A 15,050-nucleotide genomic window follows, 5' to 3' on the forward strand; every position below is an offset into this window, starting at 1 on the left:
AAAAAAGTATATATAAAATAAGACAAGATGAACACATTTGGACAGGGATAATTACATAAAACTTTCTTTGTCTACCAAAAGATCTGTAGGTGCTCATAGCTGGTTGAACCACATTTCCTTGAATGTGATGTATCAGCATCACCCAGTACTTTCCTTAGCCATGGCTACTTGCTCCTGCCTTTCTGTCACCACTTTTCAAGTGAAGGATCAGGATACTGATCCAGGCTAAAGGACATATTTTTTCTCTCTTCCAGCCTCAATCAGCTCAGGACTCTACTAATACTTGTTCAATCACAAGGCAGAGAGCATGGAGAAGGTGAATGTAGGGAGGAGAGAAGGAGGAATTGCTTCTTTGACAGACCAGACAGGTTGAGTTTCTTATGAAATTCTTGTGTTCAAGTTTAGATGCAGAGGTCTAATTTTAGGCACCCACCTGAGAAATTATTCTCTATTTTTTTAGCTCTATGATTATGAAAAATTTGTGGCATTTGCTGATAATGCTTTTCATTAGAGGGAAGAAAAAGTGTTAGAGGTTCAAGTTATTGCAGATGGAAAACAACAGATTTTGTTCCACTGAAGTATGTGAAGAATACTTAATAGTCTCAGATTCATGGTGATTTGTTGAACTGCCATTAAAGGTAACAACTTTAATTGCCAAGTTGAAATGGCTGAAGTGCAATAATTTTAAAACAAATTATTGGAAAGTATTGCTTCAATCCATTTAATTTTTGCTCCAAAATAATATAAAATACCAAAAAAATTTGCAGCTAAGTATTTTGTTCTGGTGCAATGGAACAGTTTGATACAGGATGAATATTCCACCTGATGTTGTAATTCAGGGAGAAATTTTTCAAAATATCCTCTGTTATATTGACTTTTTTAATCTTGATATTTTTAAATACTTAGTGAAATGAAAAATTTATTTGTCCCTCAGGTCAGGCATTTGCCTCAGTCCTACTAAATTAAAGAATTTAGAAGTTCACAGCTAGGTGCCTTCTTTTCCTTCTCTAGCCATTGGAATGGTTCGTAGAGTCGCATATGTTTGTACCTTGCTGATAAAGACATTTCAAATATTCTGCTGCCTAGTGAAAATACATTGTGGAACTGGGTAAGTCAGTTTATTGGCATATTTCTCTTCTTCCCCAGTGATTCACTAAGCAGCATATTCCATAAACTAGTACATTTTGCTTGCTATATTACATGGAAAGAGACCAAAAAATGGGAGTGTGTAGAAGTCAGCAACAGTAAAATACAGGAAGAGGAAAGAAACTCTTTTTCTTTCAAATGAATTGGACATTAGTTTGTAGTTTATGACAATGAAAACTCTGACTATCTGAGGTAACCCATTGGATTAATGATATAAGCAAGTAAACTTGTAATTTGGGGCCATCCTAAGTCATCATCTTTTTGTATGCCAGCTCAAATTGGAGGTTTGTTGTTAATTGGTCCTGCAGAGAGAGTTTGCTTTTAGCACATGCACATGTGCACTTGCACATGTACAGATAGCAACTGATCAATTTGTGTTTTATTACTTTCTGACTGCTTGCTCTTTTGGTTTTACCCCTCTTGGTTCACTTCCTCAGTTTCTGCTTCCTTTGTGCCAGCCTACCCTCGTCATTAAAATGAGTTGGGCAGATGACAGATTACATTACTCTGTTTTGACAAGACATCTAGTTGTTCTGATTTTCGTTCCTGTTATTGGTTTGTTTTGTTTTGTTTTTCCTGAATCCCTTCTTGACTTTCTTTTAAAGATGATACTGACAACAACTTGCTAAAGAAGAAAAAGATGGAGACAGAGCTATTGGGATTTAAAAACATGGACGTAGTTATTAGGAGCAGAGATCTTCTGCTTGACACTGAAGAATGCATGAAACTCTTCTTATCAAGGCAAATTGCCTTTTCCTCACTGAAATCAGTACAGGTAGACTGAGAGTCATCCAGGCTTTATATAGAATGCAGAAAAATTGCAGGAAAAATAAAGCTCATTCATCAGAATGTACCTGTTACATAGCACAGAGGCCATATACCAGACATAGGTATCCACAGGAGATTGCTCTTTACATTTTTGCTTAATTTATATCATTCTAATTTGTGCTCTTTAGGCCTAATGGTTGAGGCACCTCTCCTGAGGTAACAGAATACTCAGGCTTAGCATTTCTATTTGAACTGTTGTATACATTCTTGAGTAAACCACTTGGGTACCACAGACGCCACTGGAAAATTTGGATTTAGAGTCCTCACCATTTTTTTGAGCAGTATTTTTACATATGGTCCAGCAGTGCAAAAATTTGAATTGTGCAAACTGAAGGTTGCTTTGCATGGTTTACTTTTTAGTGAATTTTATACAATCAGAATTCCTCAATGGTAAGGTGAAGTGCCTGATTTTTTTGATAACAGCACACAAGAGTCATATAAATTTGGTCTGAATAATAAATGCATTAGTATCACATCTGTTTTGAGCAACATGTTGTAAAATGGCTTAACTAGTAATAAATCCATTCAGAGTGCACATGTACACATACATGTATATACAAAGTCCTTACATTCTGTCTGTGCAAAGCTGTTAAATATCAAATAATGTCATTTTCCTTCTAGCCCAGTATACCTTAATTGTCATTTGACACTTGGCAAGGAAACACTATAATTCCCTTGCTCCTTAGCCAACTTCTTAGCAGATTTCAGGCTGGCCTTTGAAAGACGGCCACAGCAGTTACACACAGTTACAATATCTGAAGTGTTGTAGGGAAGAAAATTAACAAAGAAAATGCAGATTCAGATGAAGCAGAAGATAAGACAGATTGTTAGTATTTCTGCTTCACTGGCCCAGGCATCTACCTGCTGACTGAGATTTGCTAAACTCTTTCTAGAGGAAGAAAATTGGGGGCAGAGGGTCTGAGGTTGCTGTGGCATGGGCAAGAGTTTTGTTTCAGTGTTTCATTAGAGTCCTATTTCAGCAAATACCACAGAAATAAATGGGAAATTTTGTCACTCAGAAAGCCAAACCTGCCTTGCTGCTTGTCTGTCCTACAGCTTTCTCTAATGGATGGTTGCCAGAAGTATCCAAGAGTGTAAGAAGAGTTTCGGAAAGGCTGTTTGTATAAGCTAAGTGACTTTTCTTCTCATGTTAACAGTGCTGCCCTGCTATGAAGAGGAAGGAACCACAAACAGCTAAAGGAATGCTGTCTTTGGGACAGTATTCTGGTGTCATTTGGGGATCTTTGATTCCTTATTTAGTAAGACTCCAGGCTTCTAGGACAATAAAGGCTGGAAACGACTTTGGGAGGTCTCTAATCCAACCTCCAGCTCAAAGCAGGGTCAGCTATGATCAAGCCAGGATGATTAAGGCTTCTTCCAGTTGGGTCCTGAAGATCCTGAATGATGGGGGAAAAAATATTTTAATACTACTTACAGGCCTTCTCTTTTAGACTCTGTAGCTATCAAGCCCTACAAGATTCAGACCAGAACCTTGCAGTTCTGTAGGGAAAGAAGATGTATCAGACTGATAAAAGCAGCCTGGTCTGTGAGTTTGGTGGGATTTTGACCTAAATGGCCACTACATGTGTGTGGAAAAGTACCCAGTGCAGCTCTGAGAAGACCAGCACATGAATTCTCCTGAAGAGAAGGAGACCACAGGACCTGTCAGGTAGGACAGAATATTGTAATTTAAGTGACAAAAAGAGGAGTTAGGCAGGGAGATCTAAGAGGCAGAGAGGCAGAAGGCAAGGTTTGGAACTGTGGTATGTGTACATGTGCATTTTCATTTTGCATTCAATACCCAACAAACACTGTTCTTGGATACAAGACTCTGCTTTGTGCTTCAGTCTGAAGGTGTTGAATGCACTTTCTCGGGGGAAGGATTTCTTCTGTTTCTTCTATTTCCCACATTAAGATGTTGAAACCCACAAATCAGGCCTGTGATTTTCCTCTTTGTTTAAAAGCAGAGGATGGTCTGGCACAACATGCCTTTCCTCGAACCCAGGAGAGACCCTGAGGCAGGTCCTGTGGCAGGTCCTGTGGGGCATGCAGAATCACATTGGTTTGAAACAGGAATACACAAATCCTAACTAAGTAGAACTATGACTGAAGAAAACAGCCTTTTCTATCCAGCTAATTCTAGCAGACAAGACTTGTAGAGATATCTACATTTGGCTTAGCAGTGTTTTATTTTTCAGGGTAAGAGGATAACAGCATTATAAACAGGGAGAACAGATGCAGACTTATGGACATGTTTCTTTAGCCTGTGCTAACTGTGCATTCTGGGTTGTACCTGAGTATAATCCTGCAATTTCTGCAGAGAAAACAGAAATGTAATAAAAATTACATCTGTAGCATGCACACTGGCATATGAGTGGAAAAAAGGACATTCATCAGAACTAACATGGAAAGTATACAAGTATTCAGAACTTAAGAGAAAAACAGGAAAGACCTAATCACAGTAAACACTTGAAGGGAAAAGGTGACGGATGCATACATAGAGTGGGGGATGGTTCAACTTTAACTGATTATTTTGCTATTACTTGACTGATGCCAGAAATCAAATTGATATAAAAGCCATGAATAATACAGTAAATAGTACCAGGTCTCTCAGAACTGAACATCCTGAGGTGTTATAGCTAACATTAAAATGGCAGAGTCACATGCAGAACACTGCAACAAACCCCTGATATTTACTGAACAGGGAATTAAACACCAAATTTAGGGATAACTGTGCTTGCCGGAAGGGATGAAATAATTTCTGCACAAACTCTGTGCCTGTCTCAAGGATTTTGCCCTCAGGTAGCTTTTGACCACACAACAAAACCAGAAACTGAAACTTTACATGTAAGGTTCACTCTTCTGGAAGTAAAAGCGCACTGACAAAAATGCTCCACTCCAGAGGCCTCTCATTCCTATTTCTTTTAGGACCAGCAGGGTGCCTGTTAGGTCACCCAGGTTCAGAACAACCTTGGAAAATGAACTTGCAAGGGCAAAGGGTGCCCCTGAAAGGTATGTAAGTCTTTTAAACCAGCATAACTGGATCCCAGTGCAGCACCTCAGCCCTTGACAAACTTCCTATTACCTGTATCAACTGCCAAGCACCAACAAACTGTCTGTAAGCCAACATATTTATGAAATTGAAGCTGAAATCTACATGCCACAGCTGTGAACTGTACCCTTTGTCTGCTGTGGGGGGAAATCACTGAATAACTTTTGCTTTAATTTCCACATTGGCTTAGTTTCCTTAACAAACAGCAGTAGTAGTTGCTGAAGCTAGTGGGACCATTTGTAGATGTCACCCTGTATCAACACACAGCAAGTTCTGATGGCAAAAAACCTGCTTGACTTCAGGTCTGTTGCAGGCTGAAATGGGATTTCAGAGTTGAATAATGCCTCTTAGTTTAGTCTTTTTGCTCATCCTTTTTTGAACAGCTCTCTTTCAAAGAGGAAAGCTGGCAGGGCACATCTTATGACTTTGAACAGGTTGTTGTTTACAGAGTGCAGTTGAAATTCAAGGGCACTAAACTTAATTAACATATTTGAAAAAAAACCTCCATGACTTGAAAAACTGGGAATCTCTCACTGCCAATCAGTGCTTGGATATGAAATTCAGGCATGATGTTGAATGCGTTGCTCTGGTAGTCTATATCAGTCTTACTGAACACATGAGAAGAGAACCAATTCCCCCCACCTGGAAAAGGTTGCATACCAGTACCAGATGAGGAACTTGAGAAAAGAAGTAAAATTCGACAACTCACATTGGTCTCTGAAGTAAATGTGTATACACACATGCACAGAGAGAGGTGTATAATGATATTCTGCATCTGCCTGGTGTAGAGTGGGGCTAAGCCATGTTAGATAAACCAAGGCAACAAAGTCAAGCATTGGCCACAGAACTTCTTGAGCTAAGCATGATGAGGTGGAAAACACAACAACCATTACTTTGATACTACAATATGGAATTGAAAATGTTATACAATTGAGTCCCTTTTCCTGCCAAATCAGTGTTTGCTTATTAACTTTTGCCTATCAGTTTTGCCTTATACAGCATTAAATCTCCCAAATTTGGGGACCTTCAGCACTCTGGTTTGAATCTTCCTCTAACTGAAATCGCTTTTTCATGAGCTGCTTTTTCTCTTCTTAAGATGTTACCTTAACCTAGTATGATTTCCTCATTTCACTATAACACAAAAATTTTTGCCCTCCTGGCACTTAGAGCCCACATTTGTTTTTGGACTTTTACCAGTGTAAACCTTTCTAGGCCCAGTTCTTCCAGTATTCTTCAAATGAGAGATGTCTCCAGCTTGGGTGAGATTGCAACCTTAAAAACTTCCCACTGAGTCAGGAGATGGCAAATCACTGACTGGAAATCAGTGAATCACTATGCCTTGGATGCTTGCCCTTAGAGCAGAGTACATGGCTTGACCCTCCTTTGGGAACAGAAGGGAAAAAAAGTTTAAAAAAAGATCTGTTCTGAATCCAGTCCAGTGTCCAGTGATCAAAGAGGTGAAAGAGTAGACTTATTTTCTCTACTTATTTTCTCTGTGTGCTTATAACAATGATTGGATCAAAAAGCTCCTGTTTGTGCTCCTGACCAGGCTCCAGACAGAACCTGGCAGATCTGACCAAGTCCCTGATCAATCAAAGCTTAAGCTGTCCTCGTAGCATCTGCTCCTGAATCATCTAGCCTCTGAAACACTTGTGTTTAAAAGAAATGGCACAAATGTTCTGGTTTCTTGGGCCAGCCAGGTAAGATAAAAATGGTTATTTAGGGTCTCCTGCTGAAGCTGAGTTTTCTCTCTTGTCTTCACCATTACTCTCATTTTCTTCTTCCCTGCCAGATACAGTCCTCCTGTCTCTGGAGCTCCAAAAGCCAGTGTCCAAAATATTAAGGCAAATGGATTAAGAGACACAACTGATATAAAATGCTTGGCCTACACAGAAGCAGACATGCAGACCTTTGTGTTGGACAGACAAGCAGTCACATCACAAAACAGACAGGACTTACACTGCAAGTACACTGTGGTTCATTGTTTGGTACTCACTGGGACAGCAGGGGAAGGGCAAGGAAGATAAAACAGACATTTGAGAGAGGATACATGCTGTACTTGGCAATTGAAAGGTAATGACTCAGGAAAGACATGGAATCCTGCAGAAACCTGCTTGCTTTCCCATGACTTTAAGTAAAACAGGTAGGCTGAGCACCAGGACAGATGTTCTAGAATGTCTGAGGATGCACAAGAGTGCACAGGACATACATACCATTGTGGCTTTCGGTCATAAAATCCTCCAATGTTGTAGGGTGTGGACCAAGTGAAGGAGGGTTGCAAGCAAGTTTTTCCCCAGCACAAAGTCCCTGTACACAGCAGCATGCACCCAGAAGACTTGAAAAGCAACTCAGGTGTGGTCATCCCTGTGAAACAAGCTTGTTGCCTTGTTGTAGCTGTGCACATGAAATTGGTTTAGATTTAGCAACAGATGCCAGCAGTTCATCTGCACAGCGGACTGCGTTATTTATATCTTGGGAGACATCCAAGAAATAGAGGGAGAGCAATTGGGGGATGATGGCTGAATGCTCATTCTTCCATCATGCAGCAGTGCTGGCTGCTGCAGTTAGCCAAGGTTAGTGCAGTTGTATGACCAAAATGAATGCATGACCTTATACAGTACCCACACTGCAAGCTTCCAAGGAAGGAGGATGTTTTTCTGAAATTCCTGTAAATACTGATATACTAGAGATGCACACTGAGTTACCTAGAAGCATTTACTGGAAAGGCAGGAGGCCTGGAAAATCTCCACCACCTTTTTAAGCAAAGGGAAATGAAACAAACAAAAAAAAAAAAGCCTAAAAGTATTTTCTCTGAAGAGATGTCAGCCTGCCATGTACAAACTGGGAATATGCCTTTTTTCTCTGATTAACAGGGTTGAATGAGAAATGAACTGCTAAGGCTCATGGGATGCTCAGGACAAAACACAAGCAAGGCAAAGATGCCCTGCAGGAAAAGAACTGGGGGTGCTGGTCAACAGCCAGCTGAAGATGAGCCAATAGTGTGCCCAGATAGCAGAGATTGCTAATGGCATCCTGGCTTGTATCAAGAGCAGCATGGCCAGCAGGCCCAGGGCAGTGATTGTCCCCCAGTCCTTCGCACTGGTGAGGCCACACCTCCAGTCCTGGGCTGAGTTTTGAGCTGCACACTTCAGGAAAAGCATCCAGTTGCTGGAGTGTGTCCAGAGAAGGGCAACAAAGCTGGGGAAGGGTCCTAGAAGGAGGGTCAGGGGAGATCTTAGTGCTCTGTATAATTACCTGAAAGGATGTTACAGGGGAGATCAGTCTCTTGTCCCAGGTAACAAGTGACAAGGTGAGAGGAAATGTCATATTATGCTAGAGTGTATTTAGATTGGATATTAGAGAAAACAATTCTTCACTCAAAGGGCAGCCAAGCATTGGAATGGGCTGACCACAGAAGTGGACCAAGCACTGTCCCTGGAAGAGTTCAAAAGACATGTAGATGTAGTGCTTGGGGCCATTATTCTGAAGGGCCTAGAGCAGAAATGCCATAAAACTCTGCATGCTCAGAGTGCAGGCTGTATTGAAAAGCAAAACATATGGAAGACTGGTTTTAAAGGTAACATTGTTAGCCAGGGCTGGAGAGGGTATGATGTCTGCTGTCTGGACCGCCCTCAACTATTTTGTTTGCAATAGAGGATCGTGCACAGCAACTCTTGCAGAGAGCTGTGCTTCTCAGCCACCTGTGAGCTGCCGCAGTGAAGGGCAGGGACACAGGTGACAGTACAAAATTTATGTCTAACAGAGCAGCCCTAGAGTGAAAGACAAATTTTTTCCTGGTACAGGCTCTTTGCCTTTCTGCCTCCCCTTCCCTTTCTCCCTCTTCCCCTCCTTTTTTTTTCTTAAATTCCTGCAGAGGTTATTTTCACTCAGACTTCTGCTGAGTCTTTTTTTTCTGTTTAGACAGAGCACTGGCTCCATCCAAAGTCAGTGGCAGCATGTTATCTACTCCTGGGAACCAGCAGAATTCCTAGCAGAATTCCCATTTGGGTTATTTGGAATCCCTCTCTGCCCCCACCATGTTTAACATTTTGCATGGAAGCATATGCAAGTGAGTCTTTCATACGGCAATGAAAAGATGTTGCAGTTATCAACTAGAAAAGCAGTTTTGACAAAAACAGCAATCATGGGCCATAGCTATCTACTCTTATCCTTGCTGTAGGCTCCAGCAAATATTTTTGCCTTCATTCCCCCATCTTGATCCAGTACATTTTGCCAATCCTATAGAGCCCAATTGTGCATTAGTCCATGATTACTCCTAGTAGATGTCTTAGTTGGTATTATTGATTATGTGTATATGTGAGTACATGTACATGTGAGATTTACATAATTTTGGTTTGACTTGACTCATATTTGCTGCTAAGAACTTCATGGACTTTATAATAGATTTCTGGTGCAACCAAGGGATTATCTATTTTACTGTTATCTATTATCTATTATATATTATCTATTATCTATTTCCTATCTGTTATTTGCTTCCTGTTGTGCTGACTTAAAAGAGCTGTTTCAAGGAAAATGGTGCTTACAAGCTTACTTCTTGGTGCAAAAATCATTGCCCAGCATCCAGCATTCTGACCTGAAGTACACCATGTGACTGACTGAATTTAGTCTGAGAATTGTACTAAAAATGAAAGTGAACCCCAAAAATTCAGGCTGAAAACATGAAAACCAAATAAAAGTTTCATAATATTGGGATTATTCTTCTGTCCTGTGACTATTAAAGCCCAACTATCAACTACCATAAAAAGTTGTAACTGACAGGGATGCCATCTGCCTCCCTTCAATGTTTTTGGACATACTTTTCTTGCCTTTTGTGTAGTGCTTTAGTTACAACTGCCTGGACCTGTAAATGCCCTCAGTAGTCCTTGACAAAGGAACTAGATGGTATGTGTAGCTGGCAGTCAATATATATGGCAGAAACTGAACTTTATTAGGTCCCTTTAAAAATGCTCCATATTACATGACCCTCAAAAATACAGACATCCATTTCCCTGCACTGCTTGCCAATTGGGACAGAAAAAAGAGCAGCAGGGCAGGAAGGGGAACACCCAGTAGGAGCTATGATTTGTTTTGTTTGTTTCTTGATACAAACAGTTTCTTGGATCTGAGCTTTGCAAATTTGTCCTTTGCTGTCATTCACTTACAGGAACTCACAGTTCATTTTTCCAGGGTGAAGGCTGATGCGAGGCAAGGAATATGCCACATGGGAATGGGCAGACTTTACAGTGGGAGCAATGAGAGATGCACCAAACTGCTGCCACCCTGAGCACAATGACTGCAGTGACCTGATCCTACTTCATCCATCTGACCTGCCTTAGCTCTTTTATGTTTTGCTTGCTTGTTAACTTGTGGTGGGCAACAAACGTCCCCGGAGCAAACGTGGCTTCACTGGGAAGAGGTTTTGCCCTGGTAGGAGTAGCTCCAAGGTTATCCACAGTGCTCCTGCTGAGGAAAATCAAGCCAATCAGGAAGCCCCCAGAAACCTGGGCTGTGTTCAGTTTGTTGTTTCCACCCTAAAACATTTCCTGCTATTGTTCTTGTCATTTTCTTTGAGTGTTAATTGTGCTGGTGGGTGGTGCTGCTATGACAGGCAGGGGCACGTGGAGAGTTCTGTGCCATTCCTTTCACAGACTTCCAGCACTAATTTCTGGCATACAAGTCCAGGAAAGGTGGACCTATGGTGGTAACTGCATCTCAGTGTGCAAGGAACTGTTCCTTTTCCCATTGGGTGTTCTCAGCTGGACAAGAATGAAATTGTACCATAAAATGATGAATGAATTCCAGCTCAAGAAATCACTTACCCTGGAGAAGAAGGTGAGTGAGTGGGTGGAAGCAGAAAGTCCACAGCATCTAGGGATCTATATAGAGAGCTGTGGAAATACTGACATTAATGACTCTAGTTTTATCTCTGCCACCCAGAGCCTGGCATTCACATTCCAAGGGTACAGGATTTCATTCTACAATGATCTAACCCACCATGCCACTGAGGACCAGAGGAGCTGTGGCTATCCAGGCCCTCCAGACACAATGCCTCATTTTTTATCTCATTTTTTAACTCGCTCAAATTCATGATTTTTTTTTATTTCATCAGACTCCTCTCACAAATGTCTACCTGCAGGGTGAAGTACAAAAGACCTGGATGCTGCACTCCTTTGGGTGCTGTTTCAGCCTTAACTGGAAATCACGGCTTACCAGACTCCCCACCCATAACTGCTCAGGGAATCATGAGCACATCTTTGGATTTCATGTACAGTGTAAGGCAACTTTCTATTGAAAGTTGGAAATTGGAAGGCTGAGTTTGTCCTTGGACAGCATCTATAATTCTGCAGAGAGATCCCTGGATGTATGATGCTATTGCTGAACTGCAGTGGTGAATAGAGCCAAATACAGAGCTGTGTGAATGAAGAAATGAGTAGGAAAAATTGCTTTGATATTACTTGAGGCTCCCTTTTCCAGCCCTTTGCTCCACATTACCTAACATCAGCCAGACCTGAGTCACTGCAATCTGAATCTTCACAGTGCTGGAGCTCACAAAAAAAAAAAAAAAAAAGAGAGTATATGTGACAATGGCTTTCAAGTCCCCCTTACTGGCTCATGAAAACTTGGAATGAAGTACAGTTTTAACAATGGAATGCTGAAAAGTTTGCCTTGACTTCATGCTGTGTGTTTGTGGTAGGAGTCAGCTGATGACTTCCTGCCTGTGTGGGTCTCAAAGGGGTGAAATTCTTGACCCTGGACTTCCCAAGAGCTGCAGAGCTTCAGAATCAGGACATTTGGGCTGATTTGGTTCAGTGGTGTAAAAAGCAGCCAGTGGAATATCTGTAGAATGGGATGGGTTTTTAAAGAGTTATAAATCTTCCTTCTTAAGAGAACTTCTAAAACCGTGCCAGGGGTCTGTGTTTTGATGGGTTGACCTCAAGCTGATCATAGCAGAGAAGTGGCACAGGACTGTTTTTTCAGGGTAAATATCAAAGAGGAGAACCTCAAAGAACCTAGATGTGTAGTAACCCCCTACTTTCCAATAAATTACATTGCAGTTGGTTCATTATCCTTCCTGCAGCAAGTAGGCTGATGGGCTCCTGGCTGTGACCCCAGGGCTAGCTGGTTATGAGAAGCTAGTTCAGCTCTTGTGGTTTCAGTGCAACCCAGGGCTATGACAAACCTCCCTCACACAGATCTTCTTAGAAAAACATTTCTGTGCCTGGGATGATGGTATTGAGGGATGGGCTAGCAAGGAGAGATGATCCATGGAAATTTTGGCTATATAACTTGAGAAAAGAGGCTAAAGTTTTGCAGAGATTTCCTAAATTAAAAGTGATTTTGTCTGATTTTGAGTCTCAGTCATGGGAGTAATGCTCAGGGATCCTGGACTGGAGAAAACCTCTGCTGAGTTTTGGCAAAACCATAAACATTCTTGGTTTTACTTGTACAATTGACCCCCTTGTCTCTTTCCTGTGCCTACTATTTTTTTTAAATGTTGATATTTAAACAAGGAACTCAAATAAAGTAAGTTCTTGTAAGAATGAGTAAAAATAAATGTAAGACTGTTGCAGAAATCTGCTTGGATGTATAACACTGACAGATCATTTTAATTTGCTTTGTCTAAAATATGAAATCAAGGGCAAAGACTTCACAGATGTCCATAGTATTGGGAAGGCTGGGGCTCATTTCCCAGTTTGCTTCATGTAGGCAAGTGTGCACATGCTCAGGATATGGGAAGTTAAGAAATTACTGGCCAGTTGCAGATTTCTAAAGATGTCTGTAGATACCATCTGAGATGTACAAAATCAGCTTGAAAGTAGTAAAGGTGGTCCTGAAAATGGGATACAGGTACTTCTGAAAGCTTGTCTCCTGTGATATCCATGCAAATTGGTGTATAGTTATGCTTTTCCAGCTTCATTGTTTGAAGGGTCTTCATCTATGAATGTTTATAATTGAAGTTATCAGGCAGTAGATGAAAGCAGTACTCAAAGGCTTGAATTTAAACAAGAGAGATAAATAGGTATTAAACTGTACGTATGTTTGTAATTCCAGTGCTTTGAATAAATGAACACTTGGATATAAACACATGTTCAAGTGTATCTCTAACTCAAAACTTAAAGTGTAGCCACATTAATGTGGCAGCTCAAAATTACTGTCTTTGTAATTTGGAATGGACAGACTGAAAATAAAATCAAACTAAAAAAGCCTTACTTGAAATATGGCATAAAACCTGTTTTTATGCCATAAAACATAGGACATATTGATGCCAACAATATTCTGGGTGCTGGAATGCCATCGACTACACTGTGACTACCACCAGACAAGGGCAGTTGGAAGTGCAGCCTGTCAAGATGAGTGGCCAAAGGGCTGGCTGACTGGTCACTAAGTGCCAGATGGACATCACCAACTAAATGGTTTCTAAATGATTTCTCCCTCATTTGTAATTGGCCTCAGCTGTGGCTGAGCTCCCTGGCTCAACTCCCCTGCAGTTCTCAGGTCTGCTGCTGGCAGTAACCTTGGAATACATCCTGCAGGCAGTGTGCAAGCTCCTGTCACACTACAGTCCCTGAAGGAGCTGTGGGTTTTCTGGTCATCTCCTCCTCTTACAAATTTGTGGTGTGGAACATCCATGTCACCATTTAATTCCATTCCTTTATTTCTTTTTTCCCACCTGCTTCTCATTTTCATGCCACTTCTTGCAATCAATCATAAAGAGACATTTTCTGATACTGGTACAAGACTGCTCGTATTTTTCATTTTATGCTGCCTTAAGACTGATAAAGATGTCAGTTTGTGCCTTTAAGCATCTCTGACTTTTCATCTCTGATCCAAATCAGAGATGAGTGGTCTTGTGTCTGGTCTCTGCTCATCTCCCCACTGTGTGCCTCCTGCTATGTTCTTGGGACTTAAAGCATCAAGATCAAGAAATCCTCTTATAGAAAGTCCTCCTACATTTTCTTGCTTCTGCTTTCTTCACTGACATGTCTTTGGGAAGTACAAAAGTCTCAAGGCCAAGAAGTCCTCAAAAAAACCTGCTGGGAAACAAGCAAATTATTTGATGCTGAGTTCAAGCAATTCTGCATGGTTCAATTTGTAGAAGATAAAACGCCAATTTAGAATGTGAAACTGGAGGTGCCTGATTCAGGCTACTTTTGGACAGCTTGACATTTGAACTTAAAGTGACAGGATAATGTATTCTCCCTCATGTAGGTGGCTGTTCTGAAGAGCTCAGAGGTGTTGCAAAGGATGGCTCTGACCTGTCCCTGTAGCACAAGCACATTCTCACCATCATTCTGTCCATGACTCTCTCAGGTGAGTGTCATTGAGACAGAAAGTAGAAACCATTTTCAAAGGTACCAGGTAGACTGTCTTGCCACTGTTTTCTTGGTGTTACAGTTTGCTGGGAAAGAAAGCAGAGGGGTCCTACTGCTTTTGAACAGGACAATACCATTGCAAACATCAAAATGTCCAACATTAAGCAGAGAAAAGATGCAGGACAAAGGACAAGAATGGTTTTCACAAACATCACACCAGCAAAAGGAGGGAAGGGATATGCTCAACTTATAATGACTGTGCACATGATGTAGATAGTTTCACCCAAAAAATAAGTCTAGCTGTTGGATCATATCCAGCCACTCTCAGCTAAGAGCCAGCAGATGAATATGGTCACTAAGTACATCAGTGAGAGTGGTTGAAGCTGTGCTTTACCCCACATTTGCAGAGGGCTGTAGTCCATTATCCCAGCTCATCTACAGCATGGTAGCACTCTGCTAATCTGACTGTGAATTTGAGCCCGTCTTTTCTTTCTGTTTCCAGCTCCTACCCCTGAAATCAGTACTGTAGTAAATACCTGCTTGAGAGTAGTGCCCTCAAAAGCTGTGGCGAGGGAGACCAAGAGAATGCTGCAGATAAATGCAATTTTTTCTTAACTGTTGCTAAATATCCAGTGCCTTTTGCACAGCTATTTATCTGTTCTCATTTCCCCTTAGGCCTCCCTCATGCTCTTCCCACAATAAGATTCTGT

The 15,050-nt window shown here is 41.2% G+C and overlaps 1 protein-coding gene across 6 annotated transcripts in view; it reads right to left on the minus strand.

Annotated features, from left to right (window-relative positions):
* Window positions 1-15,050, minus strand: part of PALM2AKAP2 (PALM2 and AKAP2 fusion) — a 267,129-nt gene that overhangs the window by 156,816 nt on the left and 95,263 nt on the right. The window lies entirely within an intron of this gene.

Source organism: Erithacus rubecula (assembly GCF_903797595.1).
Source record: "Erithacus rubecula genome assembly, contig: SUPER_Z_unloc_6, whole genome shotgun sequence".
In the NCBI taxonomy this organism is placed as follows: domain Eukaryota; kingdom Metazoa; phylum Chordata; class Aves; order Passeriformes; family Muscicapidae; genus Erithacus; species Erithacus rubecula.